The sequence below is a fragment of the Ailuropoda melanoleuca genome, chromosome 9 (genome assembly GCF_002007445.2).
Source record: "Ailuropoda melanoleuca isolate Jingjing chromosome 9, ASM200744v2, whole genome shotgun sequence".
Taxonomy (NCBI): domain Eukaryota; kingdom Metazoa; phylum Chordata; class Mammalia; order Carnivora; family Ursidae; genus Ailuropoda; species Ailuropoda melanoleuca.
The window spans coordinates 1280156-1302541 of NC_048226.1; the positions used below are offsets into that span (position 1 = coordinate 1280156).

The following is a 22386-nucleotide window of genomic DNA, read 5'->3' on the forward strand; positions in this document are numbered from 1 at the left end:
GAGCCCGCACTATGTCCTGGCCCTGAGCCTGGAGCGAGGGTTCCTGTGGGAGTTTCCTTTTCCCGACTGAGCTACGTTGACCTCCGAGGTTAGCCCGGGGCTAATTACCTGCCTGTGATTCACGGGCCAGAGCTTCAGGGGGAAAATGCTCTTTTTCTGCAAAAGACGCACTCTTAAACGTTTATGCAACAGGTTGCCTCTCCACTCTGCTGCTAGCACGTTTTACAATATAATCCGGGCCAGCAGGGGTGCCAGGGGCGGAGGAGGAGGGTGTGGGAGCCTGAGGGGGTAGTGACCATTTCCTGGGAGTTGACCCTCTCTGTAGGGGCAGTTCAGCGTGCGGCAAACTTCCATAAAGCCGCCTTTTCTAAAGCGGAGGAGTATTGAAAAAGTATGAAGATGCGGTGTGAAGGGAAAAATCGCTGACTGCTCGCTCCCACACCGAGAGTTGGAGCCGTCCCCGAACTGGCATCTGCTCGCCAGGGTCTTATCTGTTCTGTGCCCCGGCCTCCTCACCTGGCAAATCAGTTCCGTCCGGTTTCGTATTTATCATGTCCTTGCCTTTAAAAAAAAAAAAAAATACAGTTTCATCACATGCGTTTGTATGTTCAAACAACGTGCTGTTTGGAGGGCTCTTCTTTCGAGCTTGGTGGAAACAACCAGGACCGTGGATGACTTTGTGGCCGTGCAGCGCTGTGTTCATCCTCCATGACTCGTGGGCTCTTAAAACTCAAGGCTTTCAGCAGCTGGGCCCCATGAACAGTGCTTGTTTCCTGCTCCCGGGGCACGCCTGCAAGGGTTCCTCGGGATCAAATAGTGTCGATTGCAGGAGACAGTGTGGGGCGTCCAGGGAAGATTCAGAGCCACCATGATTGGTTCATAGTTTCTGAACGTTTGCAAGAAACCCAGATTCCTGTCAATGTGTATGTATCATGAGTCTTTTCCTTTGAAATCACTCTGGGAGAAGTCAGGCACTAGTTGCTATCTACTTTTTTAATGCAGAAGTAAATATAAGTACAAAAAACAAATAACTCAGTCTTTTTGTGCCAGCCCCCCTTTCTGTCATCTCTGGCAGATTACCTAAAACTTCTCTTCTTCCTTACTGAACTATGGTCAGAGAAACCTGCCCTAGATCTATCCTTCCAGCTTTGCAGACTTTGGTTAAGGGAAGCTGGTATCAAATGGCAGAGCCTTTAAGGAAAAGCATTAGGGCCAAGGTGCTCTTCTGTGGGATGACATGAGGAGTGTCCTGGACATTTTTGGAGGAAGGTGTGTTGCGGGTTTTAGGATATGCTCACCACACATTTAAGTACTTTTTAGTTCCTTAGCCTCAGATTTGTGAATGCCCCAAGAGGTGGGCTTCTAGGGCGATGTGCTATTTACCATGCTAACAGCAATGCACTGACAAAGTGGGAAACAGTATTAATTTCTGGAAAGTGGTGTGTGTAAGTAATGGGAGTTTATAGATAGCTTCAAATAACTTGTTTTTAAAGGTGCAGGAGTAGAGATGCTTTGTTGTTGTAACCAGCAAGGGTAGCTTACAGACACATATCAGGGTGCTTTTTTTGGTAGAGCTGTTTTATTTATCCTGCTTAAAAGTTTTTAAAAAGCCTCATTTTTGTATTAAGGGCAGTGTGTTTTTGGTGTTTTTCCCCCCACACTCGGAAGGAATAGAAAGTTACAAAGGTTAAATAACCATTGTTAAAGTTTTGGCAGGTACACCCCCAGTCTTTCTGTTTGTGTATATTCTAAACAATTGGAAGTGGGATTCTGAACAATACTAGGTTGCCCTTACCTTCAGAGCTTATCCCAAATATGATCCATCTCAACACTTCGTTGTACTAAGGGCGGTAATAGTAGTCATCTAACTGGTATCCCTGCTTCAGCTCTTGCTCTCCTGCAGTCTGCGTGCCGTTCCTATGCGGAAACAATCATTTAACACCCTCCAATGACTTTACTATACACAAACTAAAACTAAAACTTTTTATTCTGGCACCTGTACCCCAGACCAGCAATGTCCAATGGAAATATAATGGGAGCCACGTAAGTAATTTAAAATTTTCTAATAGCCAGGGGCGCCTGGATGGCTCAATCAGGTAAGCATCTGACTCTTGATTTTGGCTCAGGTTATGATCTCGTGGTTGTGAGATTGAGCTCCATATAATGCTCCATGCTCAGCGGGAAGTCGGCTTGAGAGTTTCTCTCCCCCCTCCCCAGCTCTCAAATAAATAAATAGAATCTTTAAAACTTACTGATAGCCACATTAAAAAAAGGAAGAGAGAAACCGGTGAGATATATTTTACTTAACCCAAGATACTATGATTTCAGTAAATGATTAGCATAAGGAATTATTAATGGGATGTTTTACTTAACTTTTTTCAGACTTGTCTTCAAAATCCAGTGTATATTTTCCACTTACAGTGCATCAGCGACTGGCCTTGTTTCAAGTGCCAAGTAGCCAGCCACACATGACTTGTGGCTGTGAGTTGGATGGTGCCGTTCTAGACCGTCCAGCCTTGCCAGCTTTCCCCCTGACTCAGGCACCTCCAGCTATACTGGTCTTTTTGGGATTCTTGAGCATGCCACGCTTATTTCTTTAAAATTGTTGTGTTTTTCTGCCTGGCACATTCAATCTTATGTCTGCTCAAATGTCACTGCTTCAGAGATGCCTTCACAGACCAAGTTCCCTGACCTGTGACTCCACTTCATTTCGTTACGGAATCTGCCATCCGAAGTGCTTTATTTGCTTATTGTCTCTCACTTGACAGCAGAAGTGAAATCCACATACATAGGATTCTGTAAGGGTACATAGCATTTCATCTTACTGTAATTAGTCACCTTCATGTGTGACTTGTTGCTTCATCCTTTTGTCACTATTAGAGTGTGGTGAAGAGCTAAGTTTTTCTACATATTTCTCATTTCTTTGGGATTCAGTCTGTCTTATAGTGACAGTGACTGAGTCAAAGCATACGAACATTTTTTTGTCTTTTTATAAATACTGTCAGATCTTTTAAAAAAATTTAACATAAAGTTGACCAAACCAGTATAAAGTTTGACCAAAAGTGTGAGAGAATACACATTTCCTCCATATCTTTGCCAAACCTTGAATATTTTCTTTCCTGCCTTCCCTTTTCATAGGACTGATCATATATTTCTTAGATTAATTATGACGACGAGTGGAGAAATGGGTATTGTATCTTCTAATTTGTCTTTTGCTCAGTTGGGGCAGTGTCCTATATTTGCAGTGCCTTTTTTATTCTTTTATATATTTAGGATAGCAGTCTTTTGTCACATCCTGCAGATATTTTCCCTGGCTTGCTATTTGCTTAGGGTGTTGTTGTTGTTGTTTTTACTTGAAAGAGTATTTACCTTTTAAGAAATTTAGGTTAATACTTCCTTTCTATGGCTCCTACTTTACTTTCATATTTAATGGGCTCTCCTGCCCAGATAACTGTTTTCTTCTAGTTCTTTTACGGTTTCGTTTTCACATCTCTCTCTCTCTGTTCTGGGATTTGTTTTGACATCATACGTGAAGTGAAATAACTTTCTTTATTTTTCCTTAATAATCAGTTATTTTAGTCCCATTAACAAAAATCTTGTTCTTGTTGCCTTGAAATAAAGCTACCTTTATTATATACTAAAAGAATATGTATATATACTGGGTTCTTTTTTTTTTTTTAAGATTTTATTTATTTATTTGACAGAGATAGAGACAGCCAGCAAGAGAGGGAACACAAGCAGGGGGAGAGGGAGAGGAAGAAGCAGGCTCCTAGCAGAGGAGCCTGACGTGGGGCTCGATCCCATAACGCCGGGATCACGCCCTGAGCCGAAGGCAGATGCTCAACGACTGAGCCACCCAGGAGCCCCTATACTGGGTTCTTTTTAGCTTTTATTCAGTATTCATGATTTGATACTAGTACACATTGTTTTAGTAATTGGGAGTAATATGTTTTCATTTTGTTACTGTAAGTCTCCCTCCCTTTTCCTGGCCAAATTTTTGGCTGTTGCTTCTTGAGTTTTTTAGTTGATTCCTTAGGGTCTGCAGGTTGTTTTTGGATTTTGAATTTTTAAATTAAAAAACTCTATTTCTACAGCCAATGTTTTATGTTGTATAATAAAAAATTTTGGTGCCATTATGTTCTGCTTTGCGTGTAGTTTTAGCTATGTTCTTTAAAGGTTGACATGTAAAAATATCTGTATTTATTTACTTGTCCCTCATTGCTGCTGTTGCTCCTTGCTGCCTGGACTTTGTGCCCAGTGCTGAGGTGAACTCACAGGGCCTTTGCTTTCACCGAGTTCAGAGTCTGGGAAAGCTATGCTATTAACAAACCAAAGAATACAGAGTTTTCAGATGTTGACAAGTGCTAGGAAGGAAAGAAATATGGTGCGCCAATAGAGATTGGAACATGCTAAGTGGATGTCCTGAGAATGCCTCTGTGAGGATTTAACATTTAAAAACTTAATGGTGGAACCAAGGTTTGTTTGGGGAGTTATCTTTAAGTTTCCTGGATTTGTCAGAACATTAAAAATAAACATAAAAATAATAATGCACACATAATTTCTTTTGGAAATTTTTTTTGTAAAAATTGCCTTGTAAACAGTTTTGAGCCCGAAGCTTGTCCTATAGAAAATTTGGAACTGTGATTTTGAGTTCTAAGATCAAGAAAGAGCTGGGGGAAGTTTTTCAAGCAAGGGAACTGCTAGCACAAAAAGGACAGAAGAGCTTGGCTTGATTTAGGATTTGACAGAAGAGTGGAATGACTAGGGTTCACCAAGTGAGCAGTGTGGGTGCAGCAAGACTTCTTGGGAAGACTTACATTATTTCCAAGAGATAGGGCTGCTTCCACTTTTCTGCCTTCCTACCCTGTTTGGATTCTGTGACCCAAATCAGTCTCCTACAAATAATTTAAGCTGATTTCACCCCTTGGTACTTTCCTTCATTATTTCTACTGAATTTTCCAGTTTTTCTCCACTCAAGACCTTTGCATATGCTGTGCCCTTTTGCTTAATTGTGATTTCCTTGAAGAATCCTTCCTTAATGCTGGCAAAAGAGGTTAAGCCCTCTGTTGGCTGTATTTACTCATTTCATATTGGACATTTCTTCTGTAAACACTTGTAATAACTGCAATTCATTGAGTGTATGTGATTTGTTTTAGTGTCTGTTTCTTTCGCTAGAGCTGTTATTTCCAAGCTGGTAGAGAGCCACTTGTGGCTATTTAAATCCATTACAATTAAGTAATACTAAAAATTCTGTTCCTCAGTCATACTAGTACATGCCAGTTGCTCAGTAGCCACATGTGGCTAATGGCTATTGTACTGGACAGCAGAGATATAAATGTAAGTAGCCACTGGCTGTTGAAATATCACAAGTCTGAATGATTCCATAAGCACGAAGTATGAACTGGATTTTTACTACAAAAAAAAAAAAAGAGAAAATCTCAATTTAAAAATGATTACATATTGAAGTAACGCTATTTTATGTGATTTGTGTTAAGTAAATACGTTACTACAATTAATTTAACTATTTTAATGTTGTAATGTGGCTACAAGAACACTGAAAATTACCCGTGGTTCCCATGACATTGCTGTGGGACAACAGTGGTCTGACTCTAGACCCGAAGTCTCCACAGTGGGCGGGACAGTGTGCCAGGAGGTCCACAGCCCCTAGTGGTACCCGGCATGCAGTAGGTGTTCTGAACCTTTGATGAGTTCATAAAATTTTCTGTTAACTTTGAACATTACTGTGTGGTCATCAGAGGATGTTACCTGTTCAGCTTGTGCTTTTCAAAATTGTTCATTTTCTGTGACTATAATTTTTTTTTAAAGATTTTATTTATTCATTTGACAGAGATAGAGACAGCCAGCGAGAGAGGGAACACAAGCAGGAGGAGTGGGAGAGGAAGAAGCAGGCTCCCAGCAGAGGAGCCTGATGTGGGGCTTGATCCTGGGACTCCGGGATCATGCCCTGAGCCGAAGGCAGACGCTCAACGACTGAGCCACCCAGGCGCCCCTGTGACTATAATTTTTAAAAATTTTCCATTACTGTTGAAAAAAGCAGCTTTTCTTTTGATAGCTATATAAAAATTAATTTTATTAAATAATTAGAGTGGATCATTTATTTTTTCATCTTTTATTTTTTTCTAGCTTAAGCTGCTAAGGAGAGAGGAGGGAACTTAGCTGATCTGTTTTCCATCACTTTACTGTGTCTCCCAGTTTACTTAGATTGGCAGTGTTATGTTACTTGGCACATGAAAATTTATGGCTATTAAATCTTAATAAATGAGTATTGGGAAAGCTTTTTCCTTATACTTTGGTCTCGATATTGTGATTCCTGTTCCTTTTCAGTTTACATTTGTTGGTGACCTTGTTTATCCCTGTAGACTTAAAACAATTTATTGTCTTACAGAAAGATACCTCAGCTTGGTTTACGCTTTCCTATCTGTTTGTTTCCCTGATGTTTCCTTTGTGTGTAGTATTTTGCCGATTGGGCCATTACCCTTCCCTCTTGCTCCTGCTGCTCCCCTTGTGTTGTTTTCCCTTAATGAATTAGCGGGCAGCAGGAGTTGCAAACTCAAATACATGCCTCACTTTTGTAAGCAATGTGTATTTGTCAGGGAAATATTTTTCTAAATTTGTTTTTCTCTATTATATAGGGATTTTGAGACCACATCTTTAGTGATGTGCTCCATCAATGTCAGCCTGGGCCTTTAATCGGTTATTGCGTAAACCCACCTGTTAGCACTCAGGGATGATGCCAAGGATTAATTTCTGTTGTATGAAGAATAGTTTGAGTTGTTCTCAGTCCTTTAAAATTCTGAGGAAGCTTTCACCCTGTTCTGTACCTACTGAAAGTTAATCCTAATAGTCTAGGTACTTACTCCTCATAGAGGGTCTTTTTAAAGTGAGATGAGGGGCGCCTGGGTGGCACAGCGGTTAAGCGTCTGCCTTTGGCTCAGGGCGTGATCCCGGCGTTATGGGATCGAGCCCCACATCAGGCTCCTCCGCTATGAGCCTGCTTCTTCCTCTCCCACTCCCCCTGCTTGTGTTCCTCTCTCGCTGGCTGTCTCTATCTCTGTCAAATAAATAAATAAAATCTTTAAAAAAATAAAAATAAAGTGAGATGAGACCAAGTTGTTCTGGCTTGTTATCTCCTACATTGTTAGTTGATAGTTTTAGGAAGGCTTCTGAGCTCCTCCCCCGCCAAGAATACACAGTGTGTCCTTTGAATACTTGATGTTCAAAAAGTGGTATTGTCACATGCAATCAGGGAACCTTGGAACTTTTGCAGGCTTCTTGTTCCTATGAAGCAATATTGTTTTCAAATAATCTCGGTTGTGGTGTTACTTTCCTTTTATTTATTTTTGCTGTTTTCTTCTCCTACTTATTTAGAAGTGAAATAAAATCCCCTTATTTTTAACCTGTGAACCACCTAAAATGATATTTATCACCATGAAGTTCTTTCAGGTAGGTCCTAGAGATCTTTGAACAATCTGGTACAACCACATCTGTATTTCTTTTTTTGGTTATAGGTTGAGAATGGTCCTGGTGTTATTTTAGTGTATGCAGTATGCGTCTGTTATCCAAATGATTAACTCTGAAGTGAAAAATTGATGTCAGAACAAAGGTTTTTTGGTTCCTGTAACTGTCTACTAATTTTATGCTTTCCACAGTTTAAGATTTAAATGTTTGCCATCTCTTTTTCTCTAGTCCTGTCAAATTTGGGCCGTCTTAACCCTTTTCCCCCCAAGTTTTATGCTACAGCTCGAATATGTATTCCTTCTGTTGTCTGCTCCCATACCCTTCTGCTTCCCGTGTTGTTTTGTGACATTGTCCACGCAGTGGGAAGAAGACCTGAGCTTGACTCGTGAACTACTGGGCATTCAGAGCAGTGAATCCTCGCAAAGCATCTGGGACTAGGCCTCTGTGAATTGGCTCTTTCAATTTGTCCACTTAAAAGGCATAATAGATGATGCAGCTGTTTGGGCTTCTGCAGGGCATTACTCCATATTCATGTCTAGTTGCAATTATGTGAATTTTCAGTTTCGTACAAGACTTCTCTTTGTATTCAAAACAAGTTTGTTGGCTTTGTGTTGTTCTAATATATGGATTTTCTTTCAGAGAAAATGCTTGCAAGATTTTGAACTTCGAAAACTACATTTAATTTTTAAAAATTTTATATAACTTACTGAAGGTATTTTTGAGAAGAATCCACTTTAATTTGCATTACTTTTTTGGATTTATTTTTATAAATCAGTTAAAATTTTGGTAGAGGTGAAAATTAGACTTTACTGAATAAGTTAAATGCCATTTAGTCAAGTCAGGTAATGGTTAATGTCAGAGTAATAAATAGTTGATGGGCCAAGCTATTAAAACATAAGCAGGTCTAATTAAAATAAACATAGTAAAATACAGCAAACTTAGTAATGTGTAAAGTCACTGTTTAAAATCAGAGTGCTTGTGTGGGATGTCTTTTCTCCACAGGTGACATTTACTGTGGCTCAGTTTCTCAGAGGAGTCTCCCTGCCTTTGGCTGCACCCCGGGGTGCTCACACCCCTTAAATTAATGAATGCTGAAGGAGGCTGCCAGATCCTGCCTACCCTTGTTTAAAAAGCAGCAGTAATGTAAAGATAAAACAACTACAGTCATCCTGAACTTCACCCAGCACATGCGCTCAGGCTCAGCGCAGGTTGCCTTTCCCTTTTGTAGATGTCCGTTTGCAGTGGCTGCGCACTCAACGGAGGAGAACACATCAGACCTGTAGATGTTTGTGCACTTCTAAGTAGGAATCGGAGTTTGAGGGCCCCCAAGTTTTTACCCTGCGATGATGCTGAAGGCAGAGTAGCAGTAACTTTGATGGCGCAGAAAAGTGTTTTTTATTCAGTGTTTCAGGGCTATCTATTTTCCATGACTTAAATGATCCTATTTTTAAGTCTTAGAGAAAATACTGGTTTTGTTCAGTTTGGCAAAATTCTGCAGTGGATTTTCTGTTGCCACTTGAAAAATTCCAGACAACATGTGAACTCTGTTGAAAAGGGAGTGGGTCTTTACAAAGCTTCGCTTTACCTTCATGGCTGTGTAGACCCTAAAATGTAGGCCAAGCGCGCGGTGTTTTGAACGGTTGGTCCCAGAACTGCAGGTGAGCGCGGCGGCTGTCAGACTTTGGTCTTGGCGCCTCGCCTACTGCGTCTTTACGCAGACAAAAGAGTGAGCAAACACTCTGCCCTGGGAAACCGAAAGACTGCCTACTGTCTCTTTAAGAAAGCAGCTTATCAGGGGGTTTCGGCGGGTACGACCTAACCTGCTAGCGAGGAAAAGTTCTTTAAAATAATGGATGTCAGCCGCGTCCAATCACAGCGGCCAGCCTCCCGTGCGGGGCGGGGAGTGTTCCCGGCGGCCAGTAGACGTGTGGGGGGCCGGACTTGTCGTTCATGCTTGGTTGCAGTGGAGCACAGCTTCAAGTGAAGTTAATCTGAGGGGAAGCAAACAGAAAATTGTGGAGGTTTTGGTGGTAGGATTTTTGTTCCGATCTTCTAATAACCCTTTATTTTACACTTTTGCTCCTTTATGCTTCTGTGTGTGCTAGGTTCTGTCATTGTGCTATTTTCTGATGCAAACCGAACATTAACATTAAGCAGGGAAGCAGAACAAAAGGGCTGTTTGGACAGGAAATAGGTGTTGAGAGGATCAAACTTGACTTTGTTCGTCAAGATCTCTAGTTGAGAACCCGAGTATGTTTAGAGGCGGCGGGGGCCGGGGTCCTCTCCAGCGACGGGCTTCCTCGCCGTCACACCTGGAGGGGGTCCTGCCCCTGAACTCAGCGGGTTGTTCAGTCCGTGGGAGGGCGGCGGGGGCTCCGGCGCGAGTGCGGTCAGGGGTCGGCGCCGCCGGGACTTTCCCTCCCACTCCTAGGACGCCCCCTCCCCCCTACAGTGTGCCCCGGACTCACCCCAGCACCCCCACACACACAGTGTGCCCCGGACTCACCCCAGCACACCCCCCCCACAGTGTGCCCCGGACTCACCCCCAGCACCTCCCTCAACTACGGCGTGCTCTGGACGGGGCAGCGGGCTGGCATCCTTAGGAGCTTGTTGACTTCATTCTGTGCAGCACAAGGTAAAAGTGCTCGCTCCTTCATTCAGACTCCATCCGTTTCAGTCGTGGACCCAAGAAACACCCTCAACAAGAGCGGGGAATGGGTGCAGAGCTGTAGGTGGGCTGTCAACACTTTTTGAAAACTATCTCTGAATCTACTGACATTTCTTACTTACGAAGTAATTATAGTATGCTTCACTACCAGAGTGTTCTTTAGAGACTGTTTTCTTCATAGTGTTGCTCTTTGATATCCTAGAAGTGAGGGTGTAAGAGTTCATCTGAATAATCGGCCCAGGTGCCTGCTAAGTATTTCAGCCGATGCAGCTGTATTTGCTGTGCTGCCCCTTCCAGTTCGTGCAGAGGTTTTTAAATGTATGCTTTTCCGTTCTGTTGCTTAAACAATACTATAATAATAGTAATAATAATAATAATATCGGGAAAAGTCACTGTATACCCGTAAGAACGTCACTGTGTGGTGCTCTTATTTTTTTCCCTCTTCTGTACCTTACCAAATTCTTGTATTTTTCCCGTAATTGTAAATAAGCGAAGTTTTATATTTTTCTTTCACTGAACTGTGTCATCTGTTAAAATTGTTTTAATTTTAGTTGTATAATTCTCTTAAGTTGGTAGGACCTTAATTGACCTAGTCTTGCCTGTGTCACATTTCGATTGTTCCTAATTTTTCACCATTTTAAATAGCATTGCGTTCAACAGACTTCTGTGTGTACATTTAAAAATATTTTTTCTTTTTTTCCCAAGATTTTTCTTCTGGAAAAATTCCCTGAGTGGGCTTACCTAGATCAAAGGATATGAGCACTTCAGTAGCCAAATTGCTTTTTAGAACGGTTACACCGGTTTATATTGCCACCAGCAGGATGTGCTTCAAAATTTCTCTAATGGGTAGCCCCTTAAATCTTCTATTAAAGTGTGCCTCTGAAGCTCTCTGATTGGGTGATTAGTTTTTGCCTAAACTAATAACCTATTTTAAATCCCATTTTCCAAGATGTAGATGAATATAAAGTCATTTTCTGGACATTAAAACGAGCTGAAGGAAATTGGAAAAATTTTTACCTGCTTAAGTGAGCGATTATATCTTCATTGGGTATTTTACTTATTATACGTTTTGGTGTCTATAAGTACCGGGCTTAATGTTTTACATCAGCCTTGCTCTTCAGACCAGACTTTCTAGTACATGCTGCTTCTAGTAAGCACGTATTGGAAGAAATACTTTCTTACAAATCATCTGTCAGAAACGTTTTTAGAGAGGGGCTGCAGTAGTGTCACTAAACATCACTTGCCTCTGAACAGTGTGGACAGCCTTTGTCATTGTGCATCTCTGGATTTTTTATGTGGTGGAGAAACAGAATTAATATGTGTAGATCTACAGTTTAAAATGGTCTGTCAGCACCTTTCCAGAATTTCATAGGTTTTCAATTAAATGTGAGAAGATGACTCTGCCCTCGCAGAGCAGTACTAGAGACTTGCTGTTTTTGTCTGTCTTTAAGAGCGCTCTTTGTTTGGCAATGACTGCTGATCATGTGGTCCTAACAGCTAATGTGTTCAATGGGCTAGGCCGTAACTGCACAGGTTATGAACTTGTTAACTAATGTGCCAGAATAAACTTAAAAAGTTGCCTTAAAGCAAAATTCAGGACAATTAAAGATACTAATGTAATTGATGAATGGGAGGCAGTGGTAAATGGTAGGCGAAGCTCTAACTCACTGATGCCGCAGTAGGTGAGCACAGCTGCAGTTTAATTTAACTTATTTTCTGTGAGTTTTTTCTTCAATTTCTGATAACATCATGTCTCCAGCTTCAAGAGCTAATGTTGTTTTGCTGCTCATTGTGTTTGTTTCAGGGGAAAGCTTTTTTAAATGTCTGTTTTGTTTGCCAACAGGTGAAGAGTTGAGTTTTCTAGACACTTGGGTTTTTCTTAACATTTGGAATGGAGGAGAAGGACTTAAAACTCATCAGTTGTAATTAGTGAGGTAGTTACCATGAAACACATTTTCCACGCATTTAAATTTTGTGGCTGTATCAGAACTTACACAGATAAATTCTTCATTCATGAGTAGGACAATTGTTTGGGTTTCACTTGATTATTTACAATTTGTGTTGGTGCTTAAATATTTATATCACAATCTTTCCTTTGTTCTGAATTTGAGAAAATGTATTTAATTTTTTTTTCAATCTTAGTAGACTGGTCTTGTTGCTAAAATAGAGATGAAGATAATTGTAAATGTAACGATTTTAACTACAGTCTTTTTTGCAGGTTTAGCTATGGATCACATTTGAAAGGGGGACCTGCTCTCCTGGGGCTCTGGGAATGCCAGCACTTAGAGAGAGTTTCTGTGATGTGAGAGTCTCTGCTGTGTCTACTGTACTACTCTGCGGTTGACAGTACCCTGGAGTAGCAGCCTTTCGGTATATAGGTTTTATTCAGAGTAGAAGCCAGTTCTCTAGAGGGAGAAGACAATGCTTTAAATGAGCTAATATTGAGGCAAGGTGAGAATAGTGATAGCTCTGTTTTATTCATTAAGGATTAGAAAAAAGTGATCTAAGAGGGAATATTAAATTCATTCAGAGCTTCTATTGTTAGTCTCCATTCAAGGGGAATACAGTGATTTTTTTTTCCTCTAATGACATAGGTAAAACTTTAATGGTCAGTAAGTTGGCAAAACTGGAGAGAACCTAGAACCAGTGGCTTAGTATTTACAAGGTCTCTGTTCTGTGTAATAGAGGAGGGACTTTGCAGTTTAGCAGTGTTTTTCATGTGTGGCTTCTTTATAAAAAGTAGGTAAGTGTTTTAGGAAGTAAGTTTTCTTGGTAACTTTTAGGAAGTGCTTGTTTATTAACTGATGTCTGGGAACCTGTTTGGCTCCAATCTAATTTATCGTGTTTGGATGTCGTTAGAAAAAATAAACTTGAAAATTTTTTTTTTGGTAAAAGGGAGCAGATCCATCTATCTCTCTTTATACCTTTTACATTTTCTCCCCAATATAACCACCTTCCTCCCCCACCAACAGACTTTGTTGGGTATGTACTTGATTTCTCAGTAAAATTTAGCACTGTTAACTACTTTTTCTTTCTTGAAACTCTTCCCATGAGTTTGATGATATTGCTTTGGCTTCTTCTTGTGATCTCTGTCCTTTGCAAGTGTTTCCTCTTTATAACCATAAAGTGTTGAAATTTCATAGGATTTTGACCCTGGCATTCTTCTCAGGCTATCCTTCTTGGGTGATCTCTGGGACCACATCAACAGTTAACTGCCTCTACATAGTAATGGTTCTAAGATCTGTATCTTAAATCCAGATTTTTTGGTTGCACTTGAACCATGTCCATCCAGCTCACAAAGGTCTGTCTTCCATACCTATGTGAGACTCAGTAAGGCTAAATTTTAACTGCCTTTTGTCACCCTCCCAGCAGTATCCTACAATCCTTTCTTCCCTCCTGTTCCACAAGATGGGTGGTATGCAAACCCTGGGTTTTGTTCTGATTCTTCCTTCTTCATACCCGTGAGCCTCAACTTCCTAACAATTCTATTTATTTATTTTAAAAGATTTTACTTTTAAGTAGTCTCTACACCCAGTGTGGGGCTTGAACTCACAACCCTGAGATCAAGAGTCGCACACCCCATGGACTGAGCCAGACATCTGTCCCTCCTTTTTTTTTTTTTTTAAGTTTTTATTTATTTATTTGACAGAGAGAGAGACAGCCAGCGAGAGAGGGAACACAAGCAGGGGGAGTGGGAGAGGAAGAAGCAGGCTCCTAGCGGAGGAGCCTGATGTGGGGCTTGATCCCATAACACTGGGATCACGCCCTGAGCCGAAGGCAGACGCTTAACCACTGCACCACCCAGGTGCCCTGACATCTGTCCCTCCTATCAGATTTAAATCCATAGTATCTAGAGTCCATGGCTTCTCATTTAGATTACTAAAACAGTCTCTGAACTCATCTTCACTTCCAGTTTTGGCTGTCTGCAATACATTCTTCACTGTGAGGTTGTGTCTGTGTTCTCTGCTTAAAGTTCTTTAGTGCTCCTTGTTGCCCTTTGAACTTTCTTAGCTACCTAGGATGAGTAATAATACCAGCTAATTCTGTGCTAAGCATCCTCTGAGGTAGTCAGTCCCCAGACAACTTGAAGAGGTAAGTACTGTTACCTTCTGTAACAAGTGAGACAGTTTGGAAAGGCTCACTAATTTGTGCAGGCTTGACTTAGCTGGTGAGCAGCCCTCACACTGTGAACTCAAGTGTGCTGGACTGAAGTCCTTCCTCTTAACTGCTGAGCCATGCGCCTTCCTAAATTGGCCCCTGCTTCTCCACCCTTTTTCCCCCACACCACTTCATTTCATCCTCTCACCAACTATTTGCAGTTCCTTCTTCTAGGGCATGCACACTCAAAACTTGTTGCTGGAGTCTAAAAGTGCTTTAAGGGTTTTCAAAAAAAAACATTTTTGACAATTTTTTGGAACGCTCCAGAAAAGACCTAAGACATTTTAGCATCGCTACCCAGAATATAAGAAGATCAAAGAATGAGATGTAGGAAAGATACAGGTAGTTTTCCGTAGGTAGTTGGTTTTGAATTTCAAAGCTGTTGAATTCTTCACATTTAATAAAAGCTTGAGAACTACCTGTGTAAGAGGAAGATTAGGCAAAGTGCAAAAGCACTTTCTCAGAGCTATTTGAAATGCCAGTGGACTCTTTACGTGGCTATTCATGGAGACCCTGTGTGCATTTCTGCAGCCAGATGTTGTAGGAGGCTTGTACATGTGAACACAGGTCAGATAAGCCACTGAGTGACAGGCTGTGTATGTTCCCGTGCACCCGACGTTGTATCATCAAAACAGGTTAAATACTGCAGCTGATTTTTTGTAGAAAGAAAATTGAGGTAAACGGAGACATCGTTGATTTGGAATTACTTTCATTTCAAATATGTCACCTCATTTCTCTTCATCTCTCTCCACTACCCCTCCAATGTATTTTAAGGCAAAAGGACCTTTATTCAATCAAAAAAATAAAAAAGCCTTTCATCTACAGCTTGGAAAGGACATGGTGTTAAAAGAAAAAGATCAAATGGATAGAACTTTTGAAAATATAGGTAAATATTTGGTTTTGGAAGGGGTCGAATCTATAACTGGACTTGGAAGTTAATGTATTATAAACTTTTAATTAAAATTCATAGTTGTCTCTTATAAAAGCAGGAATTTTTGTGGGTTGTTTGGTTTTGTTTTCTGTTTTTACCATTCATGTATTTTAGAGGCAGGAAATTCCATACTACTTTCAAAACTTTTAATTTGCCATATTTTATTATCCAAAATAATCTTTTGCTATTTTCTTGAATAGTAAAAATGTGAACTAATAGTTCATTTAATAAATTTTAAGTGTTATATATTACAATAATCAAATAATATATAATTTGAAAATAATGTATAACTTAGTGTTGATGAATAGAATACCCAATAATTTTCCTTAATTTTTTAGGTAATTGCTTAAAAGTGTGTCTCTTCAAATCAGTAGCTATAGAACTTTATAAAATAGAATCAGTTTTAGTGGGAAAAATTATTCTTGAAAGATTATTTAAAATGAAAACCTACACTGAAAAGGTCTCATTAATTGCCTAAAATAATAGTTTCAATAAGCAAATTCTTGTTGAGCTGTGTGCACAGAGGTTAGTCAGGTAGTCTGACCCAGTCACCTAGTCAGGTGAGTTTGCCAAAGTGCTGAAAGACCCGTCCTTTTCTTAAGTTCACTTACTATTCATAGGAATTGGGGGATATGAATATTCTCTGTCCTGTAAGTCAGTATTATGAATTACTGAGTGCTAAATTGTGCTTTGTTATCAATGATAGCAGTAGAGGCTCACCAGGGAAACCTGAAGCATGCCTTGAAAGTTAGATATGTGTGAGACTACAGAAGTGACAAAGAATCTTTTCTTTTTTCTTCTCTTTTTTTCTTTTTCTTTTTTTTTTTTTTTTAAATTTTGGATATAGAGCAAAAGTTTTATTCTTTTCACCTGAAAATGGACAGCCCTGAAACAGTAAAGTGGAGAGTAGTAAAAAGAGACTCTTTGCTGTCTTCCACCAGATAAGAAATTTTCCTGGTCTGGTGGGTGCCATAATTTTCTACTTATCTAGTAAGCTGTAGCTTCCTGGGATTCTTGAGGTGGTGAAGAGGCATGGACGGTACTCTGTTTGTGGGAATGGTATGACTATGAGCCGTGGTGAGATATCGGAGGCTTCTATGCAGAGAAGTGGTGACAGCAGTTATTAGGAGGAGTAATTCAATAATCATAAGTCATATTGAACACTGTATCAGACACATGAACTTTTTAAAAAAGATTTAATATTTTTAGAGGAGTTTTCAGTTCACAGCAAAATTAAGAGGAAGTTACAGAAGTTTTCTATGTACCCCTCTGTTTTCACACCTGTATATCCTCCCCCATTACCAACATCCCCGGCCAGAGTGGTACATTTGTTACAATGATGAACCTACATTGACACATCATAATCACTCTAAGTCCATTAGGGTTCACTCTCGGTAGTGTATACTCTGTAGGTTTGGGCAAACATAGGATGAGAGGTATCCATCGTTATAGTATTACATGGAGTATTTCACTGCCTTAAAAATCCTCTGTAGTCCTTCTGTTTATCCATACCCTCTCATCCTCAGCCCCTGACAGCCACTGATCTTTTTATGGTCTCCATAGTTTTGTCTTTTTTAAGATGTCATATAGTTGGAATCAGTGTTTTCAGTTTGCTTTTTTTTTTCACTTAGTAATAACATTAAAGTTTACCCCATGTCTTTTCATGGCTTGACAGCTCATTTCTTTTTGGTACTGAATAATATTCCATTGTGTGGATGGATCACAGTTAATCAGTCCATTTACCGTGAAAGACATCCCTTAGTTGCTTCAGAGGTTTTATCAGTTGGAATAAAGCTGCTATAAACCTCCAGGTTTACCTTTGCTTACATACAAAGACTATCATTGCTGGGTTGTAAAGTATTTAGTATTGTAAGAATCCACCGTACAGTCTTCCAAAATGGGTGTATCGTTTTGCATTCCCATAAGTAAGGATTGAAAGTTTCTGTTGCTCCACATCCTTGCCAGCATTTCATGTTGTCAGTGTTCCAGATTTTTACCATTCTCATTGGGTTGTAGTGCTGTCTCATTGTTTTAATTTGTGTCTCCTGATGATGTATGATGTGGAACATCTTTTTATATGCTTATTTGCTATCTGTATATCTTTGGTGAGGTATCTGTAAGGTCTTTGGCCCACTTTTTTAGAGTTCTTTGTATATTTTGGATCAGTCCTTTATCAGATGTGTCTTTTGTAAATATTTTCTTACAGTCTGTGGCTTGTCTCCTCATTGTCCTGACATTGCCTTTCACAGAGTAGAAGTTTAGTTTATCAGTTATTTTTTTCATGAATCATGCCCTTGGTGTTTCATCTAAAAAGTAATTGCCATTCCCAAGATCAACTAGATTTTCTCCTTTGTTATCCTCTAGGAGTTTTATAGTTTTGTGTTTTATATTTAGGTCCATGATACATTTTTTGTTAATTTTTGTGAAGGGTGTAAGTTCTGTGTCTAGATTCATTTTTTTTTAGCAGCTGGATGTCTAGTTGTTCCAGCACCATTTCTTGAAAAGACTACCTTTGTTTTATTGTATTGTCTTTGCTCCTTTGTTAAAGATCAGTTGGCTATGTTGGCTATATTTATATGGGTCTGTTGCTGGGTTCTCTGTTTTATTCTAGTGATCTGTTTGTTTGTCTTTCACCAATACAATATGGCTTGATTACTGTAACTTCATACTAAATCGAAGTTGGCAGTGTCTGCTCTCCAACTCTGTTCTCCTTCAACATTGTATTGGCAATTCTGAATTGGCAATTCTTTTTTTTTTTTTTAAGATTTTATTTATTTATTTGACAGAGATAGAGACAGCCAGCAAGAGAGGGAACACAAGCAGGGGGAGTGGGAGAGGAAGAAGCAGGCTTGTAGTGGAGGAGCCTGATGTGGGGCTCGATCCCAGAACACCGGGATCACGCCCTGAGCCGAAGGCAGATGCTTAACGACTGCGCCACCCAGGCGCCCCTGAATTGGCAATTCTGAGTCTTTTGCCTCTCCATATAAACTCGAGAATCAGTTTGTTGATATCCACAAAATAACTTTATGGAATTTTGATTGGGATTTCATTGCATCCATAGATTAATTTTGGAAAAACTGACATCTGGACAATATTGAGTCTGCCTACGGGTAAACATGGAATATCTCTCCATTTATTTAGTTCTTCTTCGATTTTGTTCATCAGAGTTTTGTAGTTTTCTTCATATGGATTATATGCATATTTTGTTAGATTTACACTACCTAGGTATTTCATTTTCGGATGGTAATGTAAATGGTATTATGTTTTTAATTTCAAATTCATTGCTGATGGATAAGATAACAGTTGACTTTTATATATTAACCTTATATCCTGCAGCTTTGCTATATCCACTTATTAGTTCCATGAGGGTTTTTTGTTGTTGTTGATTCCGATTTTCTGCGTACGTGATCATGTTATCCATGAACAAAGACAATTTAATTTCCTCCTTTGTAATCTGTATACTTTGTTTCCTTTTCTTGTCTTACTGCATTAGCTAGTACTTTCAGTACTGTGTTGAAAAGATGGTACGTATTTGCCTTGTTTCTGATCTTTGTAGGGAAGCTTCAAGTTTCTCACCATCATGTATGATGCCGCCCGTAGGAATTTTGTAGATATTCTTTATCAACTTGAGGAAGTTTCTCTTTGATCCCATACTAACTTTTCAAGTCCTCACAACAGTTATTATGGGTTGAGTGTTGTTGTCTGTGTTTCACAGAAGATGATACTGAGGCATAGAGAGTTTAGGCCACTTAACCAAAGTCAAACAGCTGGTTAAGTGATAGAGCCTCTGTTCAGTTGTCAGGTCTAACACCAGTACATGATCTTGCCATTCAGATTTGCTTGGAGAAGAAAAGATATTCAAGGTGGGGAGACTGCCAGGATTGTTTGGGAAGCTCCATGGTAATCTGAGTAATTTTAATAATCTTCGCGAACTTTGGGATTGTGATCTCAAGGCCACTTTCAGATGACTTCCTGCGAGAGGTAAAAAGGAGTACTCCTTATCCCAGTGACTGTCAGATGATGGAATTGGTGGAGTTCCAGCTCTCTAGGGTCTTTGTGAGGATGGGACCGTGCCTTCTCCCGACCTTCTGCTGAGTTCATGTCTTCTGGTTCTTTGATTTCCTGTGAGCTCAAACTCAGAATTTTTTTGTAGAGATTTATTCATCAGTCTCTCTGTCTTTACCTTCCTTAATTTTCTTTTACAAAAATTTCTGATGTGGATATGGTAGAGGTAAAAATGGTGTTCTGAACACTGTGCTTTCTTCTTTATATTCATTATTTTTAACCTTCTAGCCCTGTGAGTTGGTGGTGGTGGTACCCACATTGATAAATATTCCACAGATTTCTTTAGCACCTACTAGGTGCTATGCCAGGAACTTATGATATCTTGGGGAAACATACTCAGAGGATTAAAGTGTTTTGTGATATAAGGGAAAAAGACATCAGGTTTTAACAGGAGCAGAGAATGAGAGAAAACTTTATAGAGGAAGAAGGACTCATACTAAGATTAAGAAGATACTAAAAGCTAACCAGAGTAAATAAAAGGGATGGGGTAGGGGCAGGCCTTGTAGCTGGAGAACAAAACATGTGCAAGATAATGATTAACAGCGCAGAAGCTGAGAGCTTCAAGACCCCCATGAGGCAGAATGACAGGAGACTGAGCCTATTCTCTTACTGATGGAGAGCCATTGGATTATTGATCTGGGGAGTGGTCTGATCGTGTATACTTTCTTGAGTATTTACTTTGACAATAAAGTATTTTAATATTTTATTTAATACTCTTTTAATAAAGTAGGGGTTCAAGGTTACACAGCTAGTAAGAATCAACTGCAATTTGAATGGAGGTCACTCTGCCTCTCTTTAAATCTGTTTAAGCCTAGACCATTTAAGATACTTAGTGTTCGGGTTCATTGGTTAGTAACGTAGGCAGGGGAGTTTAGTAAGAGTACACAGGTAGTTACTGGAAATCATTAGGTCAGAAGACAAGAGATTAGGTGGGACTTATCATGAGATCTAATCATTGAGGCATGACTGGCCAAGAAGTGGGAAGATGTGGGCTTAAACCAGGTATAATTGCATAAAAGGGTGGGATGTGAAATACCAAGGACCTAACTACTAACTTGCATTTGAAAGAGAGGTCAGAATTGACTAGAGTTATTAAGCCAAGTTGGCAAAGCAGATGATAGTTCCCTTAAAAGAAATTATGTTAAGCAAAGGTATTTTTTGAAACTAGTTACCAAGCTATGTTGAATTTTGAAGTAAATTGTTGAGGGTTTTTGACACTATTAGCCTGCAGACATGGCTCTATTAGACTCTGGGAACAGAGATAAATGAGACATGCTGGCCCAGCACCTGAGGGCTACATCACGATCCCCTTGCATCCTTGAGCCTCAAAATGCCTCCTAAGCTACAGCCTAAACTTGGCGAAGAATTTTGAGGTCAGTTCATTCCTGCCATGCCTGTTTTATTCCCATGCCCTGTGCTCTGTGCTCTCCTTTGTGCTCTCCAGCTCTTTTCCAGAGGGAACAAGGTCTTTAACTCTTCGCAGAATAATTCTTTGTCGCCTGCCCCAAACTGCAGCTTTGCTCTTGCCAGAGGCCACTACTCTTCTGTAGTTCTCGCAGGTGGTGGCTGCTGATGCCATACTCTACACCAAGAGGTTAAAAGAACATGAGGTCTGTGTTTTCTAGCTCCTTTGTTGTTTGCAGACCATCAGTCTTCCTGGCAAAAACCCGGGGATCTTTCTGTCATACTTCCTTTCCTGTTCATTACCTTCTCTACATTATTCTCATGTTTACCGAGGATTTGGCAGCTGGTTTAAGTTCTGCTCTAACCCATTCAGCCATCCAAGTGACTTTCCACTTCTGTGAATGTGGGGATTTGTGTTTGTTTTATTTATTCCTCAGAGCCTAGAACAGTGGCTGGCACATAGGAAATGCTTAATTCTTACTGAGTAAATAAATTTTTAAAACTCCCTTGGCTTGTGTATCCACGGAGCTTTAGCAACCCATGCCAAAGGCCAAGCCTTACACCTTATTGCCTGACGCATCTCCACCTCTGAAATTGTTTTCCAGCTGTGGAAGTGGAATACATGTTAATTATTAAAAATTTAGAAAACGGATAGACCAAAAAAAATTCACTCAGAATCTAGGGGATGTTTTACCTTTATATCTTTCTAAGCTTTTTTTCCTATGCACATGCAAATGTATTTTTAATTTTTTGAGGAATCACAGTTTCGTATTGTGAAATCTTTCCATGTAATTATTCTTTATTCGCTTAGAACATGAATGCCTGCTGTGTGTCATTGCTGACGGGATAACGTTAGCGGACACGGGCCCTGCTGCGGCAGAGCTGCTGGCAAGAAACCGGTGGGTGAGGACGTCGTGGCTGATGGCCACGCGGGGCTCTGTCACGGGAAGTACCACAGTTTGTTCAACCACCCTGTATTCTTTTTACTTTGGGACTGATTTTTTTATTGTTAGAAACAGTGCTGTCATGATGATGTTCTTAGGGTAAATTTAAAGGAGAGGAATTCTGGGTGAAGACTACATTTTAGTCTTCTAAGCTTGTTCTAGAGAACAGTTGTACTACTTTCTATTCTCACCAAAAGGATGGGCTAGTTTGTGTAAAAGCTAGTTTATCTGTACCCACACAAGGAACGTATGCTAGTTTCTTTAATGATTCTAATTTACATACCGCAAAATTCACCCATTTAGTAAGTGTTCGATTCAGTAATTTTAAATAAATTCATGTAATAATCAAAGTCATGTAATTACTACCACACTCCACTTAAATATTTCCATCACCCCGAAAAGATCCCTCAAGCCTGTGTGTAAACAAGTCCCATTCCCAACCCCAGTCCTGGGCAACCAGTATATCTGCTCTCTGTCCCTGTAGATTTGTTCTTTCTCAGCATGTAAATGGAGTTGCGTATTTTAATGTGGTCTCTCGAGCTTGACTTCTGTCACCAGCATGTCTTTAGGTGCCTCCAGGTTTCAGCATCTGTCATTAGCTTGGTCCTTTTTTCTTTTATCTTTGATCTTTTTGGTTTTTATTGCAGTAAAACACACATAAAAGTACACCATTTAAATCATTTTTAAGTGTGTAGTGGATTGGCATTAAATGCATGTCCACTGATGTGCAGCCATCA

General features: G+C 39.9%; 1 protein-coding gene across 1 annotated transcript in view; it reads left to right on the forward strand.

Annotated features, from left to right (window-relative positions):
• The first annotated feature begins 9338 nt into the window (after positions 1-9338).
• ZFAND6 (zinc finger AN1-type containing 6) overlaps positions 9339-22386 on the forward strand; it is a 64106-nt gene continuing 51058 nt past the window's right edge. The window contains exon 1 of the mRNA XM_019799516.2: positions 9339-9509. The gene's annotated coding sequence lies outside the window, so the exon portion shown is untranslated. The remainder of the gene's footprint in view (positions 9510-22386) is intronic.